The following is a 13,453-nucleotide window of genomic DNA, read 5'->3' as shown; positions in this document are numbered from 1 at the left end:
CCTCAGCAAGGGATCTTAGAGATTGAGTTATTTGACATATGGGGTATTGACTTCATGGGGCCTTTCCCACCATCATACTCAAACACTTATATTATGGTGGCAGTCGACTATGTATCCAAATGGGTAGAGGCCATTGCAACACCCACCAATGATACTAAGACAGTGCTGAAGTTCCTCCAGAAACATATCTTCAGCAGGTTTGGTGTCCCTAGAGCACTAATCAGTGATGGGGGCACTCACTTCTACAACAAACAGCTTTACTCTGCTATGATCCGATATGGAATTAGCCACAAGGTGGCAACTCCATATCATCCACAGATAAATGGGCAAGCTGAAGTCTCTAACAGAGAACTAAAAAGAATCCTGGAACGGACTGTAAGTACCCGTAGAAAGGATTGGGCAAGAAGCTTGGATGATGCTCTGTGGGCATACAGAACAACATTTAAGACTCCTATAGGGACCTCTTCATACCAGCTTGTGTATGGTAAGGCCTATCATCTGCCCGTGGAACTGGAGCATAAGGCCTACTGGGCAACCAGATTCCTAAACTTTGATGCCAAATTAGCTGGAGAGAAAAGATTGCTCCAGCTGAATGAGCTAGAGGAATTCAGACTCAATGCTTTTGAAAATGCTAAGATTTACAAAGAGAAAGCAAAAAGGTGGCATGACAGAAAGTTGTCATCTAGAGTCTTTGAACCAGGACAGAAGGTCCTGCTATTTAACTCTAGACTCAGATTATTCCCTGGGAAATTAAAATCTCAGTAGAGGGGACCATATGTGATTACAAGTGTGTCACCATATGGCTATGTGGAGCTTCAAGATACTGATTCTAATAAGAGGTTCATTGTTAATGGACAGAGAATCAAGCATTATCTTGAAGGTAATGTTGAGCAAGAATGCTCAAGGCTGAGACTAGATTAAAAGCTCAGTAATGTCAAGCTATTGACAGTAAAGAAGCGGTTATTGGGAGGCAACCCAATCTTATTTATCTATGTTAATTATATCTATTTATTTTCCATTGTTATTTTATGTTTTCTATAGGTTGATGATCATGTGAAGTCACAAAAATAACTGAAAAATCAAAAATAGAATGAAAAACAGCACACTCTAGAGGATAAGCTTATTGGCGTTTAAACGCCAGTAAGAAGCATCAGACTGGCATTTAACGCCAGAAAGAAACATCAAGCTGGCGTTAAACGCCAGAAACAGACTACAGTCTGGCGTTAAATGCCAGAAACAGGCTACAGCTTAGCGTTAAATGCCAAAAACAAGCAGTAGTCTGGCGTTAAACGCCAGGATTGCACTCTAAGGGCATTTACATGACAAAATGGAGCAGGGATGCTAAGTCCTTGACCCCTCAGGATCTGTGGACCCCACAGGATCCCCACCAACCACACCTCTTCTTCTCTCCTCCACACCTTTTCATACACACTTCCCCCACCCTTGGCAAACCTACCATACACACACCCATCTCCTCCATTTCTTCTTTCTCTCCTCCTTTCTTCCTTCTTTTGCTCGAGGACGAGCAAACATTTTAAGTTTGGTGTGGAAAAAGCATTGCTTTTTTGTTTTTCTATATCCACCTGACAACAAAGGCAAGAAAGAGACATAGAGGAGCTCAAGAGCACCATTGGTTCTTCAAGAGGAAGAAGACGCCACCCTCACTAAGGTGGACCCATTCCTTAATCTCCTTGTTTATTTATTTTTTTCTGTTTTCGTTCTCTAAGCTTTATTTATGTTTGTGTCTTATTACATGATCATTATTATCTAGTGTCTATGTCTTAAAGCTATAAATGTCCTATGAATCCATTACCTTTCTTAAATGAAAAATGTTTTAACCACAAAAGAACAAGAAGTACATGATTTCGAATTCATCTTTGAAATTAGTTTAATTATTTTGATGTGGTGACAATACTTTTTGTTTTCTGAATGAATGCTTGAATAGTGCATATTTTTTTGAATTTGTTATTTATGAATGTTAAAATTGTTGGCTCTTGAAAGAATGATGAAAAAGGAGAAATGTTATTGATAATCTGAAAAATCATAAAATTGATTCTTGAAGCAAGAAAAAACAGTGAAGAACAAAGCTTGCAAAAAAAATGGCGAAAATAAAAGAAAAAAAGGAAGAAAAGAAAAAGCAAGCAGAAAAAGCCAAGAGCTCTTTAAACCAAAAGGCAAGAGCAAAAAGCCAATGACCCTTTAAACCAAAAGGCAAGGGCAAAAAGGATCCAAGACTTTGAGCATTAATGGATAGGAGGGCCAAAAGCAATAAAATCCTGGACTAAGCGGCTAAACCAAGCTGTCCCTAACCATGTGCTTGTGGCGTGAAGGTGTCAAGCCAAAAGCTTGAGACTGAGTGGTTAAATTCGTGATCCAAAGCAAAAAGAGTGTGCTTAAGAACCCTAGATACCTCTAATTGGGGACTCTATCAAAGCTGAATCACAATCTGAAAAGGTTCACCTAGTTATGTGTCTGTGGCATTTATGTATCCGGTGGTAATACTGGAAAACAAAGTGCTTAGGGCCACGACCAAGACTCATAAAGTAGCTGTGTTCAAGAATCAACATACTAAACTAGGAGAATCAATAACACTATCTAAATTCTGAGTTCCTATAGATGCCAATCATTCTGAACTTCAAAGGATAAAGTGAGATGCCAAAACTGTTCAGAGGCAAAAAAGCTACTAGTCCCGCTCATCTAGTTGGAGCTAAGTTTCATTGATATTTTTGAATTTATAGTATATTCTCTTCTTTTTATCCTAATTGATTTTCAGTTGCTTGGGGACAAGCAACAATTTAAGTTTGGTGTTGTGATGAGCGGATAATTTATACGTTTTTTGGCATTATTTTCTAGTAGATTTTAGTATAATTTAGTTAGTTTTTACTATGTTTTTATTAGTTTTTATGCAAAAATCACATTTCTAGACTTTACTATGAGTTTGTGTGTTTTTCTGTGATTTCAGGTATTTTCTGGCTAAAATTGAGGGACCTGAGCAAAAATCTGATTCAGAGGCTGAAAAAGGACTACAGATGTTGTTGGATTCTGACCTCCTTGCACTCGAAATGGATTTTCTGGAGCTACAAAAGCCCAATTGGTGCGCTCTCAATTGCGTTGGAAATTAGACATCCAGGGATTTCCAGCAATATATAATAGTCCATACTTTACCCAAGTTTTGACGACGCAAACTGGCATTCAAACGCCCACTTCCTGCCATATTCTGAAGTTAAATGCCAGAAACAGGTTACAAACCAGAGTTAAACGCCAGAAACAGGCTGCAACTTGGTGTTTAACTCCAAGAGAAGTCTCTACACGTGAAGGCTTCATTACTCAGCCCAAGCACACACCAAGTGGGCCCCGGAAGTGGATTTCTGCACTATCTGCACTTAGTTACTTATTTTCTATAACCCTAGCTACTAGTTTAGTATAAAAACAAATTTTAGAGATTTATTTTGTACCTCAAGACATTTTTACACTTTACATTGTATTTCTGATGGCATGAGTCTCTAAACCCCATGATTGGGGGTGAGGAGCTCTGCTGTGTTTCGATGAATTAATGCAATTACTACTGTTTTCATTCAATCACACTTGTTTCTATTCTAAGATATTCACTCGCACTTCACCCTGATGAATGTGATGATCCGTGACACTCATCATCATTCTCACCTATGAACGCGTGCCTGACAACCACCTCCGTTCTATCTGCACTAGCTTGAGTGTGTATCTCTTAGCCTCCTGGTTCATGATCAGAGTCTTTGTGGTATAGGCTAGAATTATTGGCGGCCATTCCTGAGATCCGGAAAGTCTAAACCTTGTCTGTGGTATTCCGAGTAGGATCTAGGAAGGGATGACTGTGACGAGCTTCAAACTCGTGAGTGTTGGGCGTAGTGATGAGCGGATATTTTATACGCTTTTTTAGGGTAATTTCATGTAGTTTTTAGTATGTTTTAGTTAGTTTTTAGTATATTTTTATTAGTTTCTAGGAAAAATTCATATTTTTGGACTTTACTATGAGCTTGTGTGTTTTTCTGTGATTTTAGGTATTTTCTGGTTGAAATTGAGGGAGCTGAGCAAAAATCTGATTCAGGCTGAAAAAGGACTGCAGATGCTGTTGGATTCTGACCTCCTTGCACTTGAAACGGATTTTCTGTGTCCCGATGAATTAATGCAATTATTTCTGTTTTCTATTCAAACACGCTTGTTTCTATCTAAGATGTTCATTCGCACTTCAATATGATGGATGTGATGATCCGTGACACTCATCACCATTCTTAACCTATGAACGTGTGCCTGACAACCACATCCGTTCTACCTTCGATTGAATGAGTATCTCTTAGATTCCTTAATCAGAATCTTCGTGGTATAAGCTAGAATCCATTGGCAGCATTATTGAGAATCCGGAAAGTCTAAACTTTGTCTGTGGTATTCCGAGTAGGATTTAGGGATTGAATGACTGTGACGAGCTTCAAACTCACAAGGGTTGGGCGTAGTGACAGACGCAAAAGGATCAATGGATCCTATTCCATCATGAGTGAGAACCGACAGATGATTAGCCGTGCGATGACAGCGCGCCTGGACCATTTTCACTGAGAGGACGGATGGCAGCCATTGACAACGGTGATCCACCAACACAGCTTGCCATAGGAGGAACCTTGCGTGCGTGAAGAAGAAGACAGGGGGAAAGCAGAGATTCAGTAGACAAAGCATCTCCAAAACTCCAACATATTCTCCATTACTGCATAACAAGTATTTAATTCATGCTCTTTTATTTTTCGCAATCCAAACTGATAATTATAATTGATATCCTGACTAAGAATTACAAGATAACCATAGATTGCTTCAAGCCAACAATCTCCGTGGGATTCGACCCTTACTCACGTAAGGTATTACTTGGACGACCCAGTGCACTTGCTAGTTAGTGGTACGAGTTGTGAAAAGTGTGATTTACAATTCGTGCACCAAGTTTTTGGCACCGTTGCCAGGGATTGTTCGAGTTTGGACAATTGATGGTTTATTTTGTTGCTTAGATTAGAAAAATTTTTTCTTTTTGGTTTAGAGTCTTCTATTATTGTTTTTGGTTGAAATTTCTTTTTTTTAAATCCTTATTTTCTCTTTTTAAATTTTTCAAAAATTTTTATAAACTAATAATTGAGTTTTTCTGTTTGAGTTTAGTTTCATATTTTAAGTTTGGTGTCGATTGCATTTTTTTATTTTATTTTCTTTTAAATTTTTGAATTTGTGTTCATTGTTCTTTCTTAATCTTCAAGTTGTTCTTATTTATTTTCCTTGTTTGATCTTTAGTTTTTCTTGTTCTGTGTCTTTTCTTATTTTTCTTGTGCTTTTTCAAAATATTAGTTTTCAAAAAAAAATTATTTATTAAATACCTTATTAAAACACTTTAAATTTATAACTGAATTGGCTAGAGCGTTGTGCTTATGTTGTTGGTAATTGGGAATTTTCCTTTTAAAATTTTTTCAAAAATAATTTCTCTTTGATTAAATCTTGTGCCAAACTTTTAAGTTTGGTGTTCTTTTTATGTTCTTGAATCTTTGAATTTTGTTCTTGTTGTTCTTGTGAGTCTTCAAGGTGTTCTTGAGTCTTCTTTGTATTTTGATCTTAAAATTTTTAAGTTTGGTGTTCCTTGGTGTTTTCCCTCCAAAATTTTCGAAAATAAAGAGCATTGGATCTAAAAAAATTTAAGTTTTGTGTCTTTTTATTGTTTTTTTCTTTCCTCATTGAATTCAAAAATATCTTTTTTCCTTATTTTAATTGATTTTTCGAAAATCACCTTTAAAAATCCAGATTTTTATTTTAAAAATCAAATCTTTTCAAAATTTAAAATCTTATTCAAAAATCATATTCAAAAATTTTCAAATCTTTTCAATTAACTAGTCGATTCAATATTCAAATTTCTTTTTATTTTCTTTTCCTTTTAATTTTCAAAATCTATATTTTATTTTCTAATTATTTCACTTTATTTTATTTCATTTTTTCGGATATTTTTAATTAAATAAAAAAATTATAAAATATATTTTACTTGCAATTCACATCATCTCTCTTTCTCCGTCATGAATCTAAGTGGAAATGAACAGTCCAGAAGGACTCTGGGGTCATATGCTAACCCCACTACTGCTGCATATGGGAGTAGTATCTGTATACCCCTCCATCAAAGCAGGCAAATTTGAGCTAAATCCTCAGCTCATTGTCATAGGGCAGCAAAACTGCTAGTATTCCGGTCTTCCACAGGAAGAACCTATTGAGTTTCTGGTACAATTTTTGCAAATTGCTGACACAGTACGTGACAAAGAGGTAGATCAGGATGTATACAGACTGTTACTGTTTCTGTTTGCTGTAAAAGATCAAGCTAAAAGGTGGTTAAATAACCAACCCACAGCAAGCATAAGGACATGGAAACAGTTATCAGACACATTCCTGAATCAATATTTTCCTCCAAAAAGGATAACACAGCTAAGGCTGGACATCCAAGGCTTTAAACAAGAGGATGATGAATCCCTTTATAATGCCCGGGAGAGGTACAGAGGGATGCTAAGGAAATGCCCCTCTGAAATATTTTCAGAATGGGTGCAATTAGACATCTTCTACTATGGGCTTACAGAAGGAGCTCAGATGTCTCTAGACCACTCAGCTGGTGGATCTATACACATGAGGAAAACTATTGAAGAGGCTCAAGAGCTTATTCATATAGTTGCCAGAAACCAGCATCTGTACATAAGTAATGGGTACTCCATAAAAGAAGAAGCCAAAGCAGTGTCTACTGAACTTGGTCCTCCATAACAAGTTGCTAAACTCAATCAACAATTGTGCTTTCTAACAAAACAGCTAGCAGAATTCAAGGAGATGCTACAAGACACTAAAAATGCTAATAAAAATATGGAGGCACATTTGAATCAGACAAAACAGCAGTTATCAAAGCAGATAACAGAAGAGTGCCAGGCAGTTCAATTAAGAAGTGGAAAAACATTAAATACCTCGCTTTAAAACAGCAGAAAGCCAAGGAAAGAACAACTGACAGAGGATGAGCAAAATATCATCCAAAATCCCTCTGAGGACAGTAAGAGCTCAGAGAGGAATGATTATGGCGCTCAAATGCCAGAAAAGGATGGAGAGCTGGCGTTAAACGCCCAACCCATGCTCAGTTCTGGCGTTCAAACGCCACAAACAAGCAAGGAGTTGGCGTTAAACACCCAAAGGAAGCTTAGTTCTGGTGTTCAAACGCCAGGAACAGGTAAGGAGTTGGCGTCCAACGCCAATCCAGCTTCCATCCCTGGCATTCAAACGCCAGTGAGGGATCAGACAACAACCCCTCTAAAAAGGCTTTCCCAACCACCTTCTGCATCCACTATCAGAAAGCTTGGTTTAACTGAAGAAGTCAAACCAACCCAGATATGTCTCCAACTTGCTGATGGCTCCATTAAATACCCATCAGGCATGATTGAAGACATAATTGTCAGGGTTGGGCCATTCACCTTCCCCACTGACTTTGTAGTGTTGGAAATGGAGGAGCACAAGAGTGCTACTCTCATTCTAGGAAGACCCTTCCGAGCAACTGGACGAACTCTCATTGATGTCCAAAAGGGGGAAGTAACCCTGAGAGTCAATGAGGATGAGTTTAAGTTGAATGCTGTCAAAGCCATGCAGCATCTAGACACACCAAAAGACTGCATGAAAGTTGATCTTATTGACTCTTTAGTAGAGGAGATCAACATGACTGCGAGTCTCGAATCAAAGCTGGAAGACATCTTTAAAGATGTTCAACCTGATCTGGGGGATTCAGAGGAATTGAAAGAGCCTCTGGAAATTCCTCAGGAAGAGGAAAAACCTCCTAAACCCGAGCTCAAACCATTACCACCATCCCTGAAATATGCATTTCTGGGAGAAGGTGACACTTTTCCAGTGATCATAAGCTCTGCTTTGAATTCACAGGAAGAGGAAGCACTACTTCAAGTGCTAAGGACACACAAGACAGCTCTTGGGTGGTCCACAAGTGACCTTAAGGGCATAAGCCCAGCTAGATGCATGCATAAGATCCTATTGGAGGATGATGCTAAGCCAGTGGTTCAACCACAGAGGCGGTTAAATCCAGCCATGAAGGAAGTAGTGCAGAAAGAGGTCACCAAGTTACTGGAGGCTACGATTATTTATCCTATTTCTAATAGCCCCTGGGTGAGCCCTGTTCAAGTTGTCCCCAAAAAGAGAGGCATGACAGTGGTTCATAATGAAAAAAATGAACTGGTTCCTACAAGAACAATTACAGGGTGGCGCATGTGTATTGACTACAGAAGGCTCAATACAGCCACCAGAAAGAATCATTTTCCTTTACCATTCATAGACCAGATGCTAGAGAGACTAGCAGGTCATGATTTTTACTGCTTTTTGGATGGCTATTCAGGTTATAACCAAATTGCAGTAGATCCCCAAGATCAAGAGAAAACTGCATTTACATGTCCATCTGGAGTATTTGCCTACAGAAGGATGCCATTTGGGCTGTGTAATGTACCTGCAACCTTTCAGAGATGCATGCTCTCTATTTTCTTTGATATGATGGAAAAATTTCTAGAAGTCTTCATGGATGACTTCTCAGTATATGGAGACTCATTCAGCTCCTGTCTTGATCACCTGACGCTAGTTCTGAAAAGATGCCAAGAGACTAACATGGTTTTAAACTGGGAAAAATGTCACTTTATGGTGACTGAAGGGATTATCCTTGGGCATAAAATTTCAAACAAGGGAATAGAGGTAGATCAAGCTAAAGTGGAAGTAATTGAAAAATTACCACCACCTGCCAATGTTAAGGAAATCAGAAGCTTTCTGGGGCATGCAAGATTCTATAGGAGGTTTATAAAGGATTTTTCAAAAATCGCAAAACCTCTAAGCAATCTGCTAGATGCTGACATGCCATTTGTGTTTGACACAGAGTGTCTGCAGGCGATTAAAACTCTGAAAGCTAAGCTGGTCACAGCACCAATTATTTCTGCACCAGACTGGACATTACCATTCGAATTGATGTGTGATGCCAGTGATCATGCCATTGGTACAGTATTGGGGCAGAGGCATGACAAGCTTCTGCATGTCATTTATTATGCTAGCCGTCTTTTAAATGACGCCCAGAAAAATTACACAACCACAGAAAAAGAATTGCTTGCAGTGGTTTATGCCATTGACAAGTTTAGATCATACTTAGTAGGATCAAAAGTGATTGTGTACATTGACCATGCTGCTCTTAAATATCTACTTACAAAGCAGGATTCAAAACCCAGGCGCATAAGATGGGTGTTGCTTCTGCAAGAGTTTGATATAGAAATAAGAGACAGAAAAGGGATAGAAAACCAAGTGGCTGAACACCTGTCCCGAATAGAACCAGTAGAAGGGGCGTTCTTCCTCCCTATTGAGATCTCTGAAACCTTTTTGGATGAGCATTTGTTCGCCATTCAGGAAACACCATGGTTTGCAGACATAGCAAACTATAAAGCTGCAAGGTTCATACCCAAGGAGTACAGCAGGCAACAAAAAAAAAATTAATTACTGATGCAAAGTACTACTTGTGGGATGAACCCTATCTCTTTAAGAGATGTGCAGACAGAATAATCCGTAGGTGTATGCCTAGAGAAGAAGCACAGAAGATCTTATGGTATTGTCATGGATCACAATCTGGAGGTCATTTCGGAGGTGAGCGAACAGCCATCAAGGTCCTCCAATGTGGTTTCTACTAGCCTACACTTTATAAAGATTCCCGAGAGTTTGTACGTAACTGTGACAGTTGCCAGTGAGCTGGTAATCTGCCTCATGGTTACGCCATGCCTCAACAAGGGATCTTGGAGATTGAGTTGTTTGATGTATGGGGCATTGACTTCATGGGGCCTTTCCCACCATCATACTCAAACACTTATATTCTGGTTGCAGTCGACTATGTATCTAAATGGTTAGAGGCCATTGCCACACCCACTAATGATACTAAGACAGTGCTGAAGTTCCTCCAGAAACATATCTTCAGCAGGTTTGGTGTCCCTAGAGTACTAATCAGTGATGGGGGCACTCACTTCTGCAACAAACAGCTTTACTTTACCATGGTCCGGTATGGAATTAGCCACAAAGTGGCAACTCCATATCATCCACAGACAAATGGGCAAGCTGAAGTCTCTAACAGAGAACTGAAAAGAATCCTGAAACGGACTGTAAGTACCCGTAGAAAGGATTGGGCAAGAAGCTTGGATGATGCTCTGTGGGCCTACAGAACAGCATTCAAGACTCCTATAGGGACCTCTCCATACCAGCTTGTGTATGGTAAGGCCTGTCATCTGCCCATGGAACTGGAATACAAAGCCTACTGGGCAACCAGATTCCTAAACTTTGATGCCAAATTAGCTGGAGAAAAAAGATTGCTCCAGCTGAATGAGCTAGAGGAATTCAGACTCACTGCTTTCGAAAATACCAAACTCTACAAGGAGAAAGCAAAAAGATGGCATGACAGAAAGCTGTCATCTAGAGTCTTTGAACTAGGACAGAAGGTTCTGCTATTTAACTTTAGGCTCAGGCAATTCCCCGGTAAACTGAAATCCCAGTGGAGGGGACCATATGTGATTACAAGTGTGTCACCATATGGCTATGTGGAGCTTCAAGACATTGATTCTAATAAGAAGTTCATTGTTAATGGACAGAGAATCAAACATTATCTTGAAGGCAATGTTGAGCAAGAATGCTCAAGGCTGAGGCTAGATTAAAAAGCTCAGCAAGGTCTAGCTAAAGACAATAAAGAAGCGCTTATTGGGAGGCAACCCAGCCATTAGCAAAACTCTTTCTGTTATTTTATTTTATTCTATTCTTCATTTTATTTATTTTTAAAGCATATAAGTTCAATATTAACAAGGTAAAGAATCAATTGAATAAGTTCACAGGGCTACAGAAGGATTCAGAGCACAAAATAGGAAAAAGGAGCTCACTGGCAAGAAAACGCCAGTAAGAGGCACAATTGGGCGTTAAACGCCCAAAAGGAGCATCTACTGGGCGTTTAACACCAGTAGAGATAGCCATCTGGGCGTTCAAAAAAACGCCCAGTAACAAAGGAGTTTCTGGCGTTTAACGCCAGCTAGAAGCAACAGCTGGGCGTTAAACGCCGAAACCAAGCACCAAGTGGGCGTTAAACGCCCAAAACATGCAGCAGTTGGGCGTTTAACGCCAGGATTGTGGGGAGTACGCAATTTCGTTTTCAATTTAAATTTTTTCCATTTTTTATGTTTCAATTCTTGATTTTTCGCACAAACATATTACAAATCCTAATTTTTCAAATCCTTTTTCAAAAGATATCAAATGTATCTTAATTCATAAACCCTTTTTTTAATCCTCTTCAAATTATTTTCAAATCCTTTTCAAAATAAATCTATCTCTTTTCCTTCCACAATCTTTTCAACTCATCAATATCTTTTCCAAATCTTCACAACATCTTTCTCAAAACAAAGTTATCTTTTTCAAATATCTTCCATATTATTCATATCTTTTAAATTTTAAAGTGCATCCTTTTCCTATCATACTTATCTTTTACAAATCATATCTTTTATCATATCTTCTTCAAAATTTTCGAAAACCCACCCACCTTCCCTTTAAATCCTAGTTCGGCCTCCCCCCCACCTCCATAATTCGGACTTGGCTCTCCTCATATCCCTCTCCTTTCTTTTCTTTTGCTTGAGGACAAGCAAACCTCTAAGTTTGATGTGTTTATCCGTGATCACTAAGCCAATACCCACTAAGATCATGGCTCCTAAGGGAAAACAAACCAACTCAAGAGGCAAGAAAGAGAATATTCCAAAACCACTTTGGAATCAAGGGAAGTTATTAACCAAAGAACATTCAGACCATTACTACAAAATAATGGGTCTAAGGTCAGTGATCCCGGAAGTTAAATTCGATCTGAAAGAAGACGAATATCCGAAGATCCAAGAGCAAATTCGAAACAGGAGCTGGGAAGTCCTAGCTAATCTTGAAACAAAGGTAGGAAGAAACATGGTTCAGGAATTCTACGCAAATTTGTGGCAGACGGACAGGCAGAGAATAGCGGGAACCGCATTCTATGACTATAGAACTCAGGTCAGAGGAAAGATGGTTCACATCCACCCTGATAAAATAAGGGAGATCTTCAAGCTGCCTCAACTACAAGATGACCCAGGCTCCTTTAATAGGAGAATGATGAGATCAAACCTGAACTTGGACAAAATCCTAGAGGACATATGTCTCCCTGGAGCTAAATGGACAACCAACACAAAGGGTGCCCCGAACCAACTCAAAAGAGATCTCAAACCAGTCGCCAGAGGCTGGCTGGACTTCATTGGGCACTCTATACTGCCCACTAGCAACCGCTCTGAAGTCACCATCAGAAGAGCAGTAATGATTCATTACATTATGCTAGAAAAAGAAGTGGAAGTTCATTAGTTGATTGCTTGTGAGCTTTACAAAATTGCAAACAAGAACTCCAAAAATGCCAGATTGGCTTATCCAAGCTTGGTCTCTCTGTTATGTAAAGATGCTGGGATAAAAATGGGAGTAGATGAGTACATCCTAGTTGAGCTACCAATCACCAAAAAGTCTATGGAAGGACAACAAGTGCAGGACGAACCCATCAAGAGGAGAGCACAGGAGTTCCTCTCGGAAATCCCTCAAATTGAATACTGGGAGAACCTAGAAGCATCTGTCACCAAGTTGCAAGAAGTTGTGGATCAACTGAAGGAAGAACAGCAAAATTAAAACAGCATGCTCTGTAAACTACTTAGAGAACAAGAAGAGCAAGGGCGTGAACTGAAGGAACTGAAGCACCAGAAGCTATCTCTTGAAGGGCCAAGCACTCCACAAACTAAAGAGGCATCCACCTCCCAAATTCAAGGTTGTTGAGTTCTAATCTTAGCCTTAACTCTGTGATAATTGTTCTTATTAGAAATTTACCTTAGAAGTTATATATGAGTAGTAGTAATTAGTATCTCTATTTTGATTTATCTCCAATTAAGCTATAATTTATTTTTCTCATCATCATCAAACATGAATAAAATAGCAGATTTTTAGAATAAGGAGGCAATATTTTTTTTCGAGTTCTTAATAGGGAAAATTCTAATTATCTATATGTGGTGGCAATGCTTTTTGTCTTTTGAATGAATGCCTGAACAGTGCATGTTTTTTATATTGAATTTTATGAATGTTAAAATTGTTGGCTCCTGAAAGAATGATGAACAAGAGAAATATTATTGATGATCTGAAAAATCATGAAATTGATTCTTGAAGCAAGAAAAAGCAGCAAAAAAAAAGAGAGAGAAAAAGAAAAAGAAGAAGGAGCAGTAGAAAAAGCCAGTAGCCCTTAAAACCAAAAATCAAGGGTAAAAAGGATCCAAGGCTTTGAGCATTAATGGATAGGAGGGTCTAAAAGGAATAAAATCCTGGCCTAAGCGGCTAAACTAAG

General features: G+C 38.8%; 1 long non-coding RNA gene across 1 annotated transcript in view; it reads left to right on the top strand.

Moving 5' to 3' along the window:
- The window catches only part of LOC110265970, a 14,044-nt gene continuing 9,548 nt past the window's right edge, over positions 8,958-13,453 (top strand). Inside the window, exon 1 of the long non-coding RNA XR_002352689.1 lies at positions 8,958-8,970. This is a non-coding gene — a long non-coding RNA (uncharacterized LOC110265970). The remainder of the gene's footprint in view (positions 8,971-13,453) is intronic.

This window comes from Arachis ipaensis, chromosome B08 (genome assembly GCF_000816755.2).
Source record: "Arachis ipaensis cultivar K30076 chromosome B08, Araip1.1, whole genome shotgun sequence".
Classification (NCBI taxonomy): Eukaryota; Viridiplantae; Streptophyta; class Magnoliopsida; order Fabales; family Fabaceae; genus Arachis; species Arachis ipaensis.
This window is presented reverse-complemented; position numbering and strand designations above follow the sequence as displayed.